This window comes from Choloepus didactylus, chromosome 1, assembly GCF_015220235.1.
Source record: "Choloepus didactylus isolate mChoDid1 chromosome 1, mChoDid1.pri, whole genome shotgun sequence".
NCBI lineage: Eukaryota > Metazoa > Chordata > Mammalia > Pilosa > Megalonychidae > Choloepus > Choloepus didactylus.
Genome location: NC_051307.1, coordinates 126,014,180 through 126,035,436, shown reverse-complemented (window position 1 = coordinate 126,035,436; position 21,257 = coordinate 126,014,180). Strand labels below are relative to the sequence as shown.

The window sequence follows — 21,257 nt, the reverse complement described above, 5'->3', positions numbered from 1 at the left end:
TGCTTTCTTCAAAGTGTCCCTCTTGGCTGTAGCTCCTCTTCAAAGTATCACTTTCAGTTGCACTGAGTTCCCTCTGTCCATCAGCTCATTTACATGGCTCTAGTGACTCAAATTAGACCCACCCCAAATGCGTGGAACAACACCTCCATGGAAATTATCAAATCAGAGTCATCACCACAGCTGGGTTGGGGTGAATTCCTAAAAACACTCAAAGAATACGATCTAATCAACACTGATAACATCTGCCCACACAAGATTACATCAAAGATAATGGCTTTTGGGGGACACAATATATTCAAACTGGCACATTCCACCCCCTGGACCCCAAAATGACATTATGTTTCCAAATACAAAATACATTCATCCTATCACAATATCACAAAAACTTAAATCATTTCAGTAACAAAAGTTAAGTACAAGATCCCATCAAAATCAATTACAGGTATGGTGGGTCCTAAGGCATAATTCTCCTTTAGCTTTGGATCTGCAAACTTAGAATAAGTTATATGCTTCCAATATACAAAGGAGGGACATTCATAAGATAAACATTCACATTGCTATGAGGAGAAACTGAAAGGAAAACAAGGTTAACAGGACCAAAACAGTTCCTCAAACCCGCAGGACAAAGTCCATTAGATTTCAAAGTCTGAGAGTCGTTTACAGAATGACGTTGCATCCTTGGGGCTTGAGAGAGCAGGAATCTAACCCTTCCTAAAGGCCTTTGTGGCAGCCCTTTCCTCTCCAAATGCTTAGGTGCATGCTGCAACATATCCACACACTGGGGAGACCACCTTTTTTGCCCCACCCTCCTCAAACACTGGGGCAGCACCCAGATTCCCTTCCATCTCTGGGGCACATGCTCAACCCCTTCAGAACAGTGTGGTGGCAGCCAGGCTCTCCCCAATTCCCTGGGAATGTGCTCCACCCTCTCTGGGGCCTGGGGTGGCAAAACTCTTCCAGAGCATAGATGCGAAAGGCCCACCCTCAACCTCCAGGGCAAACTCACCCTTTCTATGCATGTGGGCTGCTCCACTCTCCCAGCCCAAGACCTCTTGACTCCAGACCTCAACCTCCATGTTTGTTCCTTGTCTGTCTCCTCCAGTCTACACCAGCAATGGCTCTGTCTATAAAGATATTGCAAAAATTCTGTTGGCTTCACATGAAGCACACAGGGGTCAAAGCCTTCAGACAATAGGACTTTCCAGAAATCCTTTCTGCTTAACTCCTTTTCCAATCTTGGCTTGTACTGAAATGGCAGCTGGGTTCCATGTTTGGTTACATCATCATGTTGGGCTGTAGCTTCTGGGATTCCACCCCTTGGAAGCTTTGAATTTTCCAAACCATCAGCTTTTGGTTTCTTTGAACCCAAGAGTTCAGTTCTAAGTTTATCTCTCTCCACTTGCATTTTACTATAAGCTGTAAGGAGAAGCCAGGCTACTTCTATATTTTGCTTGGAGATCTCATCAGCTAAATATTCCAGGTTGTCGCTTTCAAATTCTGCCTTCCATCCAACACCAGGACTCAATTTTGCCAAATTCACTGCCACTTTAAAACAAAGATCACCTTCCTTCCAGTTGGCAATAACACATTCATCATTTCCGCTCAAGGCCTTGTCAGAAGTATCTTTAGAGTCCATATTTCCACAAATGATCTCTTCAAAGCAGTTTAGGCCTTTTCTATCAAGCTCCTCACAGTTCTTCCAGAATCTTCCCCTTATTTATTTAAGAAGCCATTCCAACATGTTTGGTATTTGCAAACTCAGCAGCAAGAATACCCTACTCCTGGTACCAAAATCTGTTCTGGTTTGCTAATGCTGCCAGAATGCAAAACACCAGAGAGGGATTGGCTTTTATAAAAGGGGATTTATTTGGTTACACAGTTACAGTCTTAAGGCCATAAAGTGTCCAAGGTAACGCATCAACAATCAGGTACCTTCACTGGAGGATGGCCAATGGCATCCAGAAAACCTCTGTTAGCTGGGAAGGCATGTGGCTGGTGTCTGCTCAAAGTTCTGGTTCCAAAATGGCTTTCTACCAAGACATTTCTCTCTAGGCTGCAGTTCCTCAAAAATGTCACTCTTAGTTGCACTTGTGATATTTGTCCTCTCTCAGCTTCTCCGGAGCAAGAGTCTGCTTTCAATGGCCATCTTCAAACTGTCTCTCATCTGCAGCTCCTGTGCTTTCTTCAAAGTGTCCCTCTTGGCTGTAGCAGCTTGCTCCTTCTGTCTGATCTTATATAGTGCTCCAGTACTTTAATCAAGCCCCATGCTGAATGGGCAGGGCCACATTTCTATGGAGATTATCTAATCAGAGTTATCACCTACAGTTGGGTGGGTCACATCTCCATGGAAAGGCTCAATCAAAGAATTACAATCTAATCAAGGCTAATACATTGGCCCACACAAGACTGCATCAATGATAATGGCATTTTGGAGGGCATAATACATCCAAACTGGCACACCTTGTATGTGATGAATCACTTTTCTCTTGATGCTTCCAAAATACTGCCTTTGTTGTTGACATTTGATAATCTGATTATTAAGTGTCTTTGTGTGGGTCTATTTGGATCTATTCTGTTTGGGGCATGCTGTGCTTCTTGGATCTGTGTTTTTATGTCTTTCATAAGAGTTGGGAAATTTTCAGCAATTATTTCCTCCATTGTTTCTCCCTCTTTTCCCTTCTCTTCTCCTTCTGGGACACCCATGACAAGTACATTCACACACTTCATGTTGTCATTCTATTCCCTGAGACATTGCTCATATTTTTCCATTCTTTCCCCTATCTGTTCATTTATGTGTAGGATTTCAGATGTCCTGTCCTCCAGTTCATGAATCTTTTTTTTTGTCTCTTCAAAAACTGCTGTTGTATGTCTCCATTGTGTTTTTCATCTCTTGTATTGTGCCTTTCATTCCCATAAATTGTCAGTTTTTTTCCAAACTTTCAAGTTCTTCCATATGTTCACCCAATGTCTTCATTATATCCTTCATCTGTTTTGCCATATCTTCCCTCAACTCACTGATTTGATTTTTGAATTGATTTAGGAGATTTGTTTGATTAATAATTATTTGTTTCAATTTCTGTATCTCAGTTGAAGTGTAAGTTTGTTCCTTTGACTGGGCAATATCTTCATTTTTCCTAGTGTGATTTATAGTTTTATGTTGTCTAGGCATCTGGTTTCCTTGATTAACCCAGTCAGATTTTCCCAAACCAGATGGGCCCAGGTCTCAGGAACAGGCTGTATCAGTATCAGGTTGTATCCTGTATTCAGTACCCTGAGGGTGAGACCTAGCAGATTTTTAGACTTTCCTGTGAGGCCTCTAGACTCTGGGCTTTTCATATCCTGCCAAGCATGTGGCACTTGTCAAGCTGCAGCTCCCCACTGGTATAAAGATGTGTGAGCCCTTTAATTCTCCATGGACCCTGTCCTGGCCAGGGGCTGAGGGTATCATAAATCAAGCTCAAGTTGTTTCTGTGTTTTTTTTTTTTTCCCTCTCCCAGGCCCTTGGGTCTGAATTAGCTGAGGGAGGGCAGCCACTTGAGCTGGACCCTGCCCCCTCCTTTTCTTAGGGAATATACACCCTTTAAGATGTTATCTTCTACACTTGAATTCCTCCTTTGTCTCTCTGACTCTGTTAACTTCACCCTTGCTTGGGTCAGTGCTGACAATTGAAAATGCCTGAGGCTTCCTGTAATAAGCTACTTGGAATGAGGGGGAAGAAAAGGAAAAAGAGATAAAGCCCCTTTTCAGAGCCGGTTCCCAGCCCCCCAGTTTTGCCAGTCAACCAGTGTTGATACCCAGTTCTCTGTGTCCCTTTTCTTAGAACACAGCTCTTTTCTGGTGTTCTGAGCTCAGCCATCTCCAAAAGCCTCTGTTTTTATTTGTTTGTGTATTTTTTTCCTGCACGCCCTGTCTCCTCTCTGCTGGGGGGAACCTAAGGTTTCTTTCCTGCTTGCTTCAAGTTTATCTGTGCTTATAGCTTGTATTCAGTAGTCAAATTTATGAATTAAAACTGAATTGGAACTTGGTTGAGTTACTTTCCCTCACTCCATGTAACCTGATTCTTTTTTCCACAGTGAATTGTTTCAGCTCATCCTGCCATGCTGGTGGGGGAGGGGCACCAGCTCTGCAGTTTGGGGAACTTTACTTACAGTTTTATGTAAGTTAGCTGAGAGAGGGCAGCCACTTGAGCTGGGCCCTGCCCCCTCCTTTTCACCCATTCCAGGCTGGTGTACCATGTGTGTCCAATCACAGATGCCACACAACAGTTGTTCCAGACTATTTACTGGTTTTTCCTGGCTATTTACTAGTTGCTCTAGAGGACTAACTAAATTCCACACCTCTCTTTGCTTCCATCTTGCCCTGCCTCCATGAAGAGCTCTTAACAATTGCAAATGCTGTAAAGTGGAATGAGATTCCTCATGAGATATTCAAATACTGAAGGGCAATTGATCAGAGGTTGTATAAAACAGATTCATTAATGGATACATATATTTATTCATGCTGTTATTCACCATCAAACATAAATCAGTTGCAGGTGTTGGGGATGCAAAGTTGAATAAGAATATATAAATTAGATTGCACTGAGATGACTTCTATTAACACACTATAGCTGAATTTTTGGCTTGGATTTGCATTAGATTTACACATAAAAATAAATTAATTATATATTGCCAGATGATATTTGTCTTCTCTCTTATTTTAAAGCTTCCATCAGATTCTTTCAAATACCTTACTTGGCACAAATTAGAACATCATGACATTCAAGGAAGTCAGCTGCGCTGCCCAAGGGTGGAGAAGGTAAAAGAACAAGTGTGTATGTATGCCATTTGTGTACATGCTGTGGTCAGATTTTTTTTTTAATCAATTAGAAGGCATTCATTGGAAAAATCAATTTTAAAAAATTTCCTTTTTCAAGATCATGGAATTGTTGATATAGTGAAGCCACCTTTAAAAACATTTTTATATCGGATTATATAAATAATACAAGTCAATATTAAATATTGGGAAAATAAAGATAAAAAGCCTATAATCAGGCTAACAAAAACAAACCAGGGGTGAAAGTAAGATGGCAGCTAGGTGAGACAGGGCAAAAAAAAACCTCCGTGAAAAATACTAGATAAAAACCAGAAAGTGACCCAGAACACCAGTTTCAGTGATGCACCAGCTGGACAAGGTCTGCTAAAACCACAGGGACCGTGCAATTGGTGAAACCGGGAGTCTGCATTCCGAAACAAGTGAGTAAGCTGGTGGAAAGTCCCGCTGCCATGCTGCAGTGTGGCAAAACCACGGGTTGGCATTTGGAGAAAGACTAGTTCTTTTTAAAAAAAAAAAAAACAAAAAAAACCACCCAGGAGTGGCTGCAGTTACAACAGTGAGAACTGTGCAGTGAAGCACGGCAGGAGCAGGCTGTGCCGACCTCTTGGTGTCTGCAATGGAGGATAGCCCGCTGTTGATTCCCTCAGGGCCATGGGAGCAGAGAGGAGAGCCAAAAGGAGAAAGAAACCATGCTGCTTGCAGCTGGCTCCCCGGCGGGCTGGAGACACTCCTGCCCCAGGCCATACTCACAGCCCAGAGCTGCGCCAGGAAACCCAGTGTGATGGAGAGTATATCCCACGGCACTGCGCACATGCCACATATTGGGCCATGGACAGTGGCCTCTGGGTGCATACCACAGCTAGTTGTCCTGGAGCCGGAAAGGCGGAACTGTGCGAAAAGGCAGGGGGTGGTTTGAGATGCTCCATTCAGCCATCTTTGCATCAGGCTGGGAGCACCCCTGCATGGCCTGGCAGCCCAGGGCTTCCCTTGAGGGATGGTGTGCACTGCGATGTAGCACAGCCTTCCCTCAGCAGAGGTCCTGGAAGATCACAGCTGAGAAGGGGGGCCCGCTTGGAAAACCCAGGATCACTACATCAATGCTGGCGACTTGTGGGTCAGTGGCAGAGAAAATCTGGGCAAAACTGAAATGAAGGCTTAGATTCTTGCAACAGCCTTGAATCTCCAGGAACACCTGGGAGGTTTGATTATTAAAGCTGCCCTTCCTCCCTAACCATCCAGACACTCACCCTACAAGTTGTATTTTTTACAACTTGAAAGAACCCTATCAAGCAAAGCAAATGCCAAGAGGCCAAAAACAACAGAAAATCTTAAAGCATATGATAAAACCAGACGATATGGAGAACCCAATCCCAAACATCCAAATCAAAAGATCAGAAGAGACACAGTACTTGGTGCAATTAATCAAAGAACTAAAGTCAAACAATGAGAGCATGGCACAGGATATAAAGGACATGAAGAAGAACATGGCACAGGATACAAGGGACATAAAGAAGACCCTAGAAGAGCATAAAGAAGAAATTGCAAGAGTAAATAAAAAAATAGAAGATCTTATGGAAATAAAAGAAACTGTTGGCCAAATTAAAAAGACTCTAGATACTTGTAATACAAGATTAAAGGAAGTTGAACAATGACTCAGTGTTCTAGAAGTCCACAGAACAGAAAATGAAAGAACAAAAGAAAGAATGGAGAAAGAAATAAAAAAAATCGAAATGGATCTCAGAGATACAATAGATAAAATAAAACATCCAAAATTTAAGACTCATTGTTGTCCCAGAAGGGGAAGAGAAGGGTAAAGTTTAGAAAGAGAATTCAAAGAAATTGTTGGGGAGAACTTCCTAAACCTTCTACATAATATAAATACACAAAGCATAAATGCCCAGCGAACTCCAAATAGAATTAATCCAAATAAACCCACTCCAAGACATATTCTGATCAGACTCTCAAATACTGAAGAGAAGGAGCAAGTTCTGAAAGAAGCAAGAGAAAAGCAATTCACCACATATAAAGGAAACAACATAAGACTAAGTAGTGACTACTTAGCGGCCACCATGGAAGCGAGAGGCAGTGGATGACATATTTAAAATTCTGAGAGAGAAAAATTTTCCAACCAAGAATACTTTATCCAGCAAAACTCTCCTTCAAATTGAGGGAGCGCTTAAATTTTTCACAGACAAAACAAATGCTGAGAGATTTTGCCAATAAAAGACCTGCCCTACTTCAGATACTAAAGGGGAGCCCTACTGACAGAAAAAACAAAGAAAGAAGAGAGAGATATAGAGAATTTTAACAGACATATATAGACCTTACATCCCAAATCACCAGGACACCACATTTTTCTATATTGATCACGTATCTTTCTCCAGAATAGACCATATGCTGGGACATAAAACAAGCCTCAATAAATTAAAAAAAAAAAAAAAACAATTGAATATATTCAAAGCACATTCTCTGACCACAATGGAATACAAATAGAAGTCAATAATTTTTTATTTGTAACTTCACTATTTACTTCCTACATGATATAAACTACACAAACTCTATTGACAAAAAATGCATATAATCTAACTATCCATAAATAACACTGTAACTTTTATTTCATCTAGTCTTTTTTGTAAAGCATATATTTTTTCTTTACAAATTTCTTTTTGAAAATATAAATTCTTTATAAAAAACAAAATATTTTTTCTTGATTTTTCCACTTACTATACTGTGAACATTTCTTGCATGTCATTACCATTACCCAAAACATGTTTTTTTCAAAGCTTCATAGTTTTCCATTATATGGATATCATTGAATTTATTTAACCAATGCTGCTTGAAAATTTAGATTCTTTCCTTTATTTCCTGATCATGGAGGATTTTAAGCTGCTTGAGTACTATAGTGATTTTAAAAAGCAATGGAAGAGAATCAAAATAAAGCAGCTAGTATCATTTTCTATATTTATCATTCACTTTAAATTTTACAGAATGTTTTACTATTCTTTTTTCATCTTATCAGACTTTATAAGAGTACTAATGTGACAGTTTAAAGAATTGTTATTTGCATTCACTGATATATAAAACATTTGATTTCTCTAAGCAGCTTTCAGTAGATTATAAACTCTTTGATAACAGAGACTATGCATTTATCATGTCCCTTTTGCTTCCTCCATAATCTGATGGAATAATATTAGACATGGTTCCTACTATAGTGTGTGTTTAGTCTTCTTAAATCATCAAATATTGGCTATCTTCCTTCTGTATGTGCAGACTTGCAATAATATGATTTAGAAGATGTGGTTTTAGATATATTCTTCTACTCCATTTCCCTCTTTCAATTTCATTATTTTACCCACATGACAGCTTTCTTCATTCACTCAAACTTAATTTATCAAAGGAAGGGAGATTCAGATAGCATTATTTTCTTAAACTTTAAGTAAAATATGTTCTTATGTTTAACTATGTAATTTCTATTTGCAACTAAACATTGACTCTTTTTTATTAGAGAAAATTTTTTTTAATTACAGAAAGATCATGCATAAAAAACACGTTCCCATATAGCATCCTATTATTAACACCTTGCATTAGTGTGGTACATTTGTTACAAGTGATGAAAGAATATTGTTATGTTTGTACTATTAACTATAGTCCATGGTTTACATGGTTTACATTAGGGTTCACTGTTTGTGTTATGAAGTCCTATGTCTTTTATAAAAAACATTTTCATTCTAATAATACATAAACAAACTAAAATTTCCCCTTTTAACCATATTCAAATATATAATCCAGTGCTATTAATTACATTCACATATTGTGACTCCTTTTTTTAAATATTAGTAGAGATTATGAGTAGAGGTAAATTAGGAGTTGTACTTTGGCAATCTTAGAATAATTTTCAAAGAGGGAGGAATGGTAGGCAATGAGGAAGGAAGGAGGACAGCAGGAGGGGAGACCTTGCATGTCACATGTATAGGGAATTTGTCAGCAAAAGGAAGTGAGGTCTATTACCTTGGGGGCTAAAGCTACGTCAGGGTTCAATTTGGTTCTCAAACTCATGTGAACAAATCCCCTGGAAATGTGTGGAAAATACAGATTCCCAGGTACTACTCCCAAAAGCCTGATTCAGTAAGTATGGAGTGGTCCCAGCATCTGCATTTGTAAAAATTATCACAGGAGATTCTGCTGCACATGATGTGAGGGCCACACTATAAAAATCATTGGTTTTGGAGCTTTAGGGAGAGGAAGAGAAGTAGTAAATTTGCATAGGAACTGAAAAGAATGATAAAATTAGGATGATGGGTAGGAGGAATAACTGTGGCACCATAATACCTTACAGGCAAGAAGAAATGGCATTCTCAGTGAAGGACTGAGGTTTAGAGGGAACTGCAGAACTGCAGAAATTGGAGGTAAAGAAAGAATAAAAAGTGGGTATAAACTGATGAGCATATGTAAAGAGGGTCTAAAGGCTTCTCCCTCTCTCCTTGATTTAAGCAGCCAGGTCATGTGCTGAGGTCAGCACTCAGCAGAGCCAGTTCCACATAATGACCACAGTGGCTGTTCATGCAGAGGACGTCATTGCTCTGCAGAGATAAAGGTGCATTTACCTTCCATGATCATTAACAACAAACAGTCACTCTCAAGTGATTCATCATAAAAGGAATAGAGCATGATCTAGGGGATGAGAAATATTGGAAATTCCCATCACTTCAACCCCCATGAAGAAAACGGATGTCCCTTGCTCTTTGCCCTTAATTTTAAGTTTATTTTTTGAGTTAAAGTACAAGTGTTTTCCAAAGCATTCTAATAACAATTACTCTCTATTTAGATTAGATCCCAAAACACCCATCAAAACTGCTTCAGTTGATCTCAAGTTGCCCCAGTTGCACATTCAGAAAGAACTCTTGAGAAAAGAAAGGTTATCTAATCTGTGGTAAACAGCAATTTCCCAAGGCTTTGATTGTAGATCAAGTCCGACTTAACTTCTTCCAATTAAATGAAGCAAAATGCAAACTGTTGGCAGAATTTATTTTTTAAAGAAAAGATTCTTCCTCTTTGAAAATCCCCCCACAAGTTAATTCAGTGATGGCTGTCACAAGTCACAAATCCACTGAGGGGACAAAGAACAAGCTCAGATGCACAGGTGAAAGCCAACATCCTTGGACTGTCAAATACTCTACACTGCAGTTCTCAGCTGCTAAGATACATCTTCAATTACCAACCAAGTCTGAGTAAAAAAGAGAATCCAATTTAATATGACTCACTGGAAGTGACCTTTGGTCTCCAAAGTCAAAGAAATCTTTGAAAGTTGCTTTGAAAAGAAATAATTAAAACAACAGAGGATCAATAGAGCTCAAACCAACAATACAGGGCAGAGTTTAATAACTCTGGGGAACCTATTGCAGAGAGAAAGCCACCAAATTTGGAAGGGGGGGTTTAAAGACAGCACACAATTAGGTGATTGCTCAAATTTTTCCAGTCCTATGATTTTGAACTTCAATCATCCTAATCAATTAAGAAGATAATTTCCCAATGAAGATTTTATTTGTAAATGGCCTGGGATGGTCCTGCTTTCAAGGCCAGGTGCTTTCCTGGTGGCAACAGTGTAATATACTTCATAATGTATATAGTCCATTGTGAAAAAAATGCCACAAAAGGCCAACTACAACTTGTTGTCAACCTGCACCTAGTGAAAGAACTGGTGTTTGCATCAAAATAATGAAATATTGGATTCGTTCTCTTATTGCCTTTCATAAATCCTTTACAAGACTCATTATTTCCCATCATATCCCAGTCACAAATCTGCCACAAAAGCAAAATTTGCTCTTGATATTTTCAGGATCCTTTTCTGCGTTCTTTTCACCTTTAAGTGGAATCATGCACTTCAGAAAAATGGATTGGGGGGAAGGGTGTACAAATGGTACCAGGTATGACTTATAGAAATAACAAAAGTACTAAAGTTGGGAGGAAACTGAAAATCATTTAGTTAAAGACTGATTTCAGGGACCTGGCTGATATCAAAAAAGGGTGAAGTTTGCCTGGGGTAATACAATAAAAAGAGTAGGGGTTTACGGCAACAAGAAAGCATAGGCTGGTCTGAAAGTATTAAAATCAATATTTTCGTAAAGCACTTTGCACTCCAAGCAAACATTTTCTCACCAAATTCAGCCCATGGTAGACCCTTGGGTTTAGCCTTCCTTGTATTTTTACACATGTGGAGAAGTGAAGCTGAAGAAATTAAAATTATTCATTTCTAGTCACAGAATTCCTAGCACCAAATCCAGACTGGAAACAGCGCTTCCTGTCCCTAATCCTGGAAATTTTGGACAAACCTTATTTGGAGGACGAATGAGACTGGAAAATAATGGGAAATGAGTTTGGAAAAGGAGATTGGGATAAGATAGTAGGAAGCCTTACTTGACAAGCTAAGGCTTTCCATCTTTATTTGGTATGCAATGAGAAGTTTCTGAATGTTTCGAGTAGATGAGCCAGATGATAAAGACTTTGTTTTAGGAAGGCTGGGTGACAAAATGGGAGAAGAGAAGATTACAGGTAGGGAGATCCAAGAGAAAGTAGCTACACTTCAGGTAGGAAGACATGAGGGTCCGGACATTGAAAAGGAAGGGACAGATTCTCAAGGGCAAGATAGGGCTGGGCAGCTAATTGAATTGAGAGATGAAAGAGAGAGAAAGCCAGGAATGACTTCAAGATTCCCTAAGAGGAAATTATGTGAAGATTAAACCCACTATACTGGTGATTTTTCTTACTTGTCTGGACTAGAAATAATTTATGTAGGGTTTAAAGGTTAACTCTACATATTGACTCTTTTTCCAGTTGATAGAAGTCCTGTCCCTCTCCTTTTAATCAGGCAAAAAAAAAAAAAAAAAAGTCATCAAATTATCTCCAAACATCAAAATATATGTTCATAATTTAAAGTAGTCTATTAAAAAATGCAGATATGTATTTTAACTATCAGATTTTTTTTCCAGTAACATGCTAAATTAGATTTAAATTTAAAAATAAATACACTGATGAATTTTGAGTTAAAACTAACTCACAATCATCTATAGAAACCTAGACCACAGATAGCATAAATATGAACAAATGAAATTTTAATAATCCATGACCCTAATTTTTTTCCAGTAATTGCATTCAAGTTATTGTAAACTTAAAAAAAAAAAAAAAAAAAAAAAAAAAAGCAGATGAAAAAGAAATCAAGTTGCTGGTTTGTATGTGGTATTTTCTCTCTCTTGTTTAACTCATCTTGTGATGAGAAGGAGAAGGGAAAAAGCCCATTAGAGATGGCCACAAGGCTTCCTGAGGCAGGCAAAGAGAAAGGGAAATGCATGGTCAAAAGATTCATCTCCTGATTAATTTATTTTCTCAATACCTGTGAATCTGAGTTAGTGGTTTTCAAATTAAAGGTTTAGCTTCATTCCACTTGGAACACATGAGGGGAAAGTTATTTGGCAAATTTCAGGAAAAAAGATTTTCAACAATTAGAAAATGGACAAAGTGGCAAAGTCCAGATCCTTCTGTAAGTCCCAACCTGCCTTCAACGAGATTAGGCAGGCATTTTGTTATGCTCACACTATTTTGGGCTTAATACGGGCCAAAACATGCTCTCCTCAATCCTATTATCTAGTGGAAGTTTAGAGCAACTGGACAAATACCAAGTGAAGGAGTCAGTCCTATTTTCCTAAACCTACTTCAAAGATGTCACTTTGAGATTTTTGCCTAGGACCCTCTGAAGAAGAGTTGCTTTTCAGACAGGAATGTACCTTGCCTCCAAAGAAGAGTCATGGAAAAAAGCAAAAGGGAAACATGGCTACAGGAAAACTGGGAGGATTGCATGGTGAGAGCTTAAAAGAAAATAATCCTATTTTGTCATAGATTAAATTAATATTCTTTTGATAAAGGACATTCACCAGCATAAATACCAACATTTTATACATCTCTCTAGAGCTTTCTCTAAAATTAGTGGTATCTCCGTCTTTTTTTTTTTTTTGATCCCTCTTCATCATGACCTGTTACTTATATATTCTAAATTTTATGTTATCCTGGTACCATTGAACTTTGGAAAAAGTTTAGAATAGTTAGGAATGAAATTGTTCCCTTTGATAATAAAAAAGTCAGATTTTTGACAAAAAATCCATATTGAATTTATGAGGTAAATTTGTCCAAGGTTACACAGCTTGTTAGTGATGGAAATAGAATATTGTTTTCCAGATGAGTGTTTTCTTTTTCTTATTAAAATTAATTTAAAATTATTAATATATAACAGATGGATACATTCTACTTTTAAAAAATTAAAACCACACACTTAAAGCTGAAGTTCCCCTTAATCTCCACTCTAAGGACTCTTCTGAGAGGTAGTCATTTTGGTGTATATAAACATTCATTCTTGATACCTGCCATTTAAATCCTAGATATAAAATAAGAGAATAGCTAAATAAATTCTAATAGATGATGACATATCCAGGCGAGACTACATGTGAAAACGTGGAATTCTCTAATTATCCATGTGGTTGAGCACATTTTCATATTTTATTGAAAATTTGTATGTTCTCTCTGTGACTTGTTTTTTTATATCATTTGTTTATTTATCTGTAGGGTTTTTTTTTTCTTTTTCATATTTGTTGCATCCTGTGTCTAATTCTTGGTTGATTACATTCAGTATGTAATCAAATAGTTCTATGGTATATTATGATATACGAAACCTTTTAATTTTGATGTCAAGCCAATGTTCCTTCTGCTATACCGCACTGTCTTTCAAATCAATTCTCTGAACTTTATTTTCCAGTTCATAACAATTGAACATTTTTAGGAAACAGTATTGACTACAATGGACATATTTGCTGCCATAAAACTCACCAGATTGTAAGAATTAACCTAAAGTAATAACTTCACATACCTGAAAACAGACCTAATACACTCAGACAAAACAAGGGTCAGTCATCCTCCATGGGAGAGTGGATGAATAGGTTCGTGGTGCACATTTCTTCCTACAAGCCAACACAATGACCCTTCTCCGCCAGTTCCTCCTTTACCAAGTGGAAAGTCCAAACAGAAGTTATCTTAGCGAAACAATCCAAATAAATGAAATATATTCATAAGAGGGTGATGGGCAAACCCCATCGTTATATAGGAAGTGTCACTAACCACTAAATGCCTACTATTCTGTGGCTAGTACTTCACTGAAAGCATTTTGTGCGTTGTCTTCTTGATTCTTCATAAAACTTTTATGTAGTTACTATTACTATCATCCCCTTTTTACAGTGGAGGAAATAGTTCGGGAGGGTTAAGTAAGTTCCCTAGTTTAGTCAGTTACCCAGTTAATATATGGTGAATTTAGTATTCATTCTCAGATCTTTCCTACTTTGAAGCTCAGACTCTTAACCATCATGCTATATGATGTATATCTGAGTTCCTATTACATGCTAGGCAGCATGTAAGGTCGAGGATAAATTGCAACCTGGAAAAGGTAGAGTTTTATATCTCATGGAGCTCACCATCTAGGAGTTGGAGACAGACAATAAATAAGAAAAATAAAAACCTAATTAATAAATACCTTCCAATTGATAAGAACTATAACGGAACAGAGTACTCCAGGAAAACTTAATTAGGAAATAGCAGTCCATCAAAGGCCTCTCTGAGGAGATGACATTTAGGGTATAGATGCTAGAGATAGTCTTTTATCATTTCTTAAGTTTTATTTTCAAATGAAGAACTTTTATACTCCTGGAAAATGGAAATTTTACAATGCACAATCTCTAAAAATATCAAGACATTAATGATCTTTCTAAAGATAAAGATATATACATTGCCTTAAAAATAGTAAAGTATTTTGCTTCAGAATTTTCAAAGGGCAATTCCCATTTCATTCAAAAATATTTATTGGCAGAACTTGATGGTAAAATTGTAGAAACCGAAAAGTTAAGCTGACGTTTAGAAATAGAGCTTACAATGGCCATACTGCTGTGGAAAGTGGTTTTAGTTTCTTTTACATCAAGTTGACTGATATTAAAAGTAAAAATAAAACATCCACTCTCTTTGCAATATTTCCAAGTCATTTTTAGGTTTGTATCCCTAGTTACTTTAAAGGAAAATCATTGTGAATGATGTTATCTTACTACACAATTCTTGTAAATATGATTTCTGAGTATTTCCAAATGAGGTTAATGATAAGCTAATAATCTAAACCAGTAATTCTCAAACAGAGGTTTATTCCCTCCATTTGTCACTGCTAGAGAATTTCAGAATCTGTTTGAGGGTCCTGTTTACTCCCTAAACCTTGAATGCTACTCCATACTTCTCATGAGAATCTTCACCCTCCTTTCCTTGAAAATTGCTGCAACATAATAGTGAGTGTTTGGATGTGTAAATGCTTACAAGACAAAGATAAATAAAAGCTGTATGTTTTAATAATGTATAAAATATGCTTTTAATTAATAAATATTTTTAGAAGCTAACAAAGAACTTGCTTTTTTCTTCTTACTTGTTTTTTCTTCAGAATTTGAACATTTCGTTTCAGGATTTGGGGGACCCCTATCAAGTTGAAAATTTTGACAGGATTCTTCAAAGACTGATTCAAGTCCAAACCCTCTGGTTAGTGGATAATTCTCTGGTGCATTTAAGTGCTATAAGATTGCCAAGGTATCCGCTCCCTAGTATGTCCAGTTACTAAGTTCAAGTCAAATCTTTGTTATTTGGATATGTATGACCTTTGGTATACATATCATTGTGCCTCATGTGATCAGCCCTTAAAGGTGATCCTTCATGCTAAAGCAACATGTATGACAAGGGAAAAAGAACCTTATATATCAAAATGTCCCACTCTTGAGGGGAAATCTATTCTTTTCCAAATTAATATTTTTAGTATCAATTTTTAGAGAAGTAATTTGTAATCATGGAGCCATATTGACAGAAAAGCTTGCCATTTTCCTTGTGTTGCAAACTGGTAAAAGCAATTACATTACACATACATCATAGTTGTAAAATAGTAATTTTTCATTAGTCATATTTATTGAACATCTGCTGGGAAAGACTCTACAAGACAGTTTGATAGGCCAAAGCTAACTATACAAGTTACACAGTTGTATATAATATGCAAGTCTTGGCTTCAGGGTTATGTTCTAATGGAGGGGGTTAGTGAGCAGATCAATGACAGAAATGAACTCAAACTTTAAAGGATCCCAAACTCCTGATATTAAAGATAACCAGCCTCTTTGCTCAGGATTACTTGAGAACCCTGTTTGTGAAGAGTTGCCACCTGCTTCACCAGGCGGGATGGGGAGGTGGTGTGAGCTCTGGTAGCAGTGGGAGAGGCAGAGTTCCTCAGGAGTGAACGAGGAGATGAAGTTAATTTAGCAGCCATAAGTAGGAAGGATGGACTCTAGAACACAAGTTACGATACATCTCAGAGCCTGGGCTGAGATAGGGCAACAAAAATAGACCATCACAGCTGAACTCGAGAGGGAATTTGTTGAAGAAACAGAGGGGAGTGTCAGGATATGTGATGTGTCTTGGTATCCCCAACTTTGGTCATTTTCAAAGCCCCTCCAAAACTTGACATATTTGCATAATATTTGAATTTACTTAATATTCTTCTTAACTGTTTAATTTAAAAATGCCTAAAAAATTTTCCAAAAAAACTTCATATCACTCCATATTTTTTTTTTTTAAATAATAGCATTTGATGTGGATTCATTTGGGAAATCTGATTTAGGTGGGGGGGGTACAATAGGAATTCATTTGCTGTAGTTTTCCAATATACATTAAAATAAAAATACTATAAAACAATTTTAATGGTCACATATGTCTATAGACTATTAACACTGAACTAGAAGATCACTGACTTGGAGTATCTGAACTTGACTTAATCCAGATCAATGCATTTTTCAAATTTTTGCTACCTTAAGTAAAAAAAGAAAAACATCACAATCTTTAAAACATAAAAGAAAAAAAGAGAGACTTGACCCAGCTCCAGTATCCTCTAGATGCTTTCTCTGGGCCTCTCTTTTCTTTACACATAAGATATACACAATGGTACAACTGCAATTCAAACTTCACAATGTACCTGCCAAATCAATGTGTCAAGGGAGAAAAAAAAATTCAACACATGTATATTCATAGCTTCCTTCCCTTCTCTTCCAGAAAAAAAAATTGTTTCACTGCCTATGTGGTTTGCTGTTCTCACCCCCACCTAACATTATCCTGCTAATTGGGGTACTCTGTGATGGGGTGAATCTGAGAGACTTGGAGGATAATAGGGTATTCAATAGGGTATTCTGACTAACATCAGTAAAGAACAGTTTTGAAAGGAGAATGGGGTGCAGAGGGAAGGGAAAGGGGTCTGGAACTGCTTGGGGTAGGTTGGAGATTCAAAACTGTCATAGTCAGTAAGTGCTCCTGGAAAAGAATAGAAGTCAAAGTGATCAAAGATGTAATTAAGACTGTGTAAAATATACTTAGGGAGAAGTTCTGGAATGAAACAAGGAAAATGAAAATGATAGATGTGAACCAATTGCAATGAAATTTGAGTGTGTTAAATATGAATTCTTTTTTCTAATGAGCTGAACAGAATTCCTCTCTCTGAATAGCATCATCTTTACCATTAGTAATTATTTCCCAAATGTCTTTGGGGGGCCTGTGTTTCTCTTAGGGTATTAAATCTCAATTTATACATAAAGGAATTTTTCCTTAAGGCAAGGTGTCATCGGTAGATTTTGAATTATATTCTTTATTCTCACAGATTCTTGCTCAATTGTGGTTTCAGGGCAAAATATTGAGAGGCATTATTTATCAGGAAAATGTACTTAACTTAAATGCTTAACATACTTTTCCTAAGGATACTTTTTAGTTTTCTTTTATATAAAAAAAGCTATTTTCTGATTTAAAATGCTATTTTCTTAATATAGGAATTTTTAAAACAGAAAAGTAGAAAGCAAGAAAAATATCTATAATATCACCACTTAGAGGCAATACTCACTCTTTACAAGTTATTATGCTTCTTTGTGTGCATTTTGTACATTACTGAGATTATGCACAACCATTTGTACTTTCATTCAAGACATATGAGAATCCAATATGGGCCAGATATTATGCCCGGTACTGAGCGTCTCCATTGGAAAAGAAAACAGATTCCCATGCTCAGCCAGCTCATAGTCACGTGTATCCCATTTGTTTTCTTTAAATATTTTAATATTAACATTTCTTGTTTTTTTTTACAAACCACATTTGTAGAATACATCACTGTCACTCTCTTGAAGGGTTATGGTCTCAGTGAAGAATGCTAGCCCTATGTAAGATTTGGTACCTATCCATCCTCTTTAGGAGATAGATGACAAGTTTTAAATATGAACAAAAACCATCTTACATCTTTCAAACAATTGCCAAAGATACCTCAAATACAGCATTTATCCTTGGCTGAAAACTGTATTGAGACTCTAATGGGACTCTCCAGATTACGGTGCACTCCTTTAGAATCCCTTATCCTCAAGAGGAACCCTTGTGAGTTTCACCAAAATTACAGGGAACAGTAAGTCCCCAAATACTTTGTCATCTTTTGCACTTCATTGAATATCATACTTTTTAGCAGTTGTTGTCCTCTCCTTTATATTCTTTCAGCAAATATTTGTCTTGTCTATGTGCTGAACACTTCACAATTCTAGTCTCACCCAAAGAACTTTGAACTGATCCTTTTTGTCTAATTCTAAAATCTTTAATATACCTTTTTTCCCTCTTTGTTAATTTATTATTACCGTGCAAATTTTAGGCTCCTCTTGCAATGTGACTTTACATATGCAAAATGTTTCATTTTAGACTTTCAAATCCTATGCATTTTCTCCCACAACGTTTAACAGACATTACCTCTTTTTATTTCTAAACATAAATTCCTAGCCAGTTCCATGTGACAATCTCAAAAATTGTTTATTCTCTGGGTTTATTTTCACTCCTTTGGGCCACGAGGCAACATTAAGTGAATACAAAGAGATAATTGATTCAATGCACTCTAGCGGTTGAAAATGTTTGAAAACACGCCAAGAATAAACTACTTTTATTCCTTTGCCACCATTGGGAACATTTCTAATGATAATAGTGGACTCAAAACAATGTTGGAGTGTGTACTAAGTAATATGCACTTTTATTTTTCTTCAGCTATTTCCCAACGCCACTGCAAATGTACTTATAGGAATCAGAAGTTTAAAAACAAGCAATTGAGTTCTAGAATCTGTATTTGGCACCCTGTGACCTCAGGTTATCTACCTCTCCTTTCAAATCTGTTACAGAAAGAGTTAGGTCATCTCTAGGATCCATTCCAGTAATATGATTATGGTCCTTCATCTACATGCTATTTTACTAAAAGACATAGTTCTCACTTCCTTTTCTCACACTGTCATTTTCCTATGACAGCAACTCAATTCCAGAGGTCTATATAATATTAGACTCTTCAACCCCTGAAGTACGATGAAAACTTGTCAAAATAAAAATTCTAGTCTCTGTTGTTATTACATAAATCTCATTATGCAGTTGTCTCCCCTGAGACTGTTGCCTGAAAGCAGTTTCATGTTCTATGATAATAAATTCTCAAATTGCTTTCGCATAATAGTGAAAACTAGCAGCACGTTACTTTAATATTGAACTAAAATTTAATGATAATAATGTTTTAAAGTTTAAAATTACTTTTCCCACAGTCAGAGGAGATTAGCTGGATATTTCTACATCATTCATTAAAAAAAGCACATTCCTAGGCATAGGGATAATTTATTTGTGTTATATTTTAGTTTTGTTCATTTATAAGTGGGATTTTATAAAACATTTTGGACCCATCTCAGTCACTTGCCTCCCTTCAAAGAATGCCTTTCAACAATACTATTAAGATTGTCTGAAATCTGATATGCCCTGAGATTTCACTATAAATCTGTCTTCAAAATCCATGATGTGGTATGGTGTTATGTGGGAATGAGGAATATAATGAAGCCCTATTTTTCCAGTATTAACTCTCTTGGATTGGGTCTAAGGTGGATATATATAATGACTTTTAAGCTGTAAAAATGCCACATTATATTGACTTAGGTAGTACACGTTTTCTTTGAACAGAAAGATGTGGCCATTTTGAAGTATGAGGAAAAGATTTAAGCATCCACTTCTGCTAAGGAACTCTGCTGAAGTTCCAAGTTCATTCAAATTCGAGTTCAGTTACCCAGCAAAAAATCTACATTTTGAAGATTATAACAACATTCATTCTATCACTGAATAGCTTTGTTTTAAGGATTTGGGCCAATACTTCAGTGACCCCTTACACCACGCTCAGAGTTTTTTTAAGTATAAGCTTTTCTTTTTCATTGGCACCAAGAATTGTAACTCTTTCCCTTCCTCCTTCGTTTCTGATCCTCCAATAAGAAGACAGCACAGCTCAAAACAGAAAGGACTTCATGGTTAGAACTAAAAGTGTAAGTCCTTGTAGGTAGAAGGTAGCCCTATTTCCTGAGACACCCAAAGGCAAACTCCTCTGCCTTTCTCCAGAAATTGATGTGATCATAGTTCACCATGTCCTGATTTTTTTTTAAAAAAGCAATGGTTAGGATTTCCTGGCAGCTAATTTTGAATGTCAGAGTCAGAAGACTTAGATTTGAATGGTTGCTCTGTCACTTACTGGCTTTATGATTTTGGATAAGTTACTGAAAATGGAGAATTAAAAAAAAAAAAATCTACCTTGTGAGAATTAAATGACATAATGTGAGGAAAGCATTTAGCACTAAGAAAAGCATGCAGCCAGTGGGAGCTTTCAAGGAAGTCAGCACCATCATTAGTTGATTCAGCACATCTGCTAAGAAGTTTTAGTATCTTTCATCCCAGGCAAATCAGAATGCCATGCATTTCCTCTGGTCTGGGCCTGCAGAGTCCCCAGATCTAGAAAAGTTGTTCAATCGCAGGAAAATGATGCTATAGAATACTGCTGTGTATATGATCATTGTTTAATTGGATTGACATGAAGGATCCCTTCCTAAACCTAGAAGTGGTTCACTAAATTTTAAATGTGAGGTGCAAAAATGTCCTTTGTCAAGAGAAAATAACTCAGCACAATATTATTTCTCAACTGCCTTTATACCATCTGGACAGAATTCTTCCCTTAACTATCACTAAACAACATGGACTAACTTTACGTTTTCTTTTCGATAACTTTATAATGTGCACATATATCATGATCTCATTCTTCCTCTCATAGTCGGCTAAATCCATGCATTGATTTTTTTTTTTCCTTGTAGAACTTTGTGAAAACTGAAATGGAATTCTCTTATAAAAATAGATTGTATGCAGTCCCAATTCTCTGATCAGTACTTAAAATCTGCTGAAGGATCTATTAGATACATGAAAGGGCAAGCTAGGGAAGAGTCATCAGCTCAATGAACACAAGTAATCTTTTATTTTAAATCCACTGC

General features: G+C 37.0%; 1 pseudogene; it reads left to right on the top strand.

The window, feature by feature from the left end:
• The window catches only part of LOC119523042, a 43,105-nt pseudogene extending 22,834 nt beyond the window's left edge, over positions 1–20,271 (top strand).
• Positions 20,272–21,257: the final 986 nt, after the last annotated feature.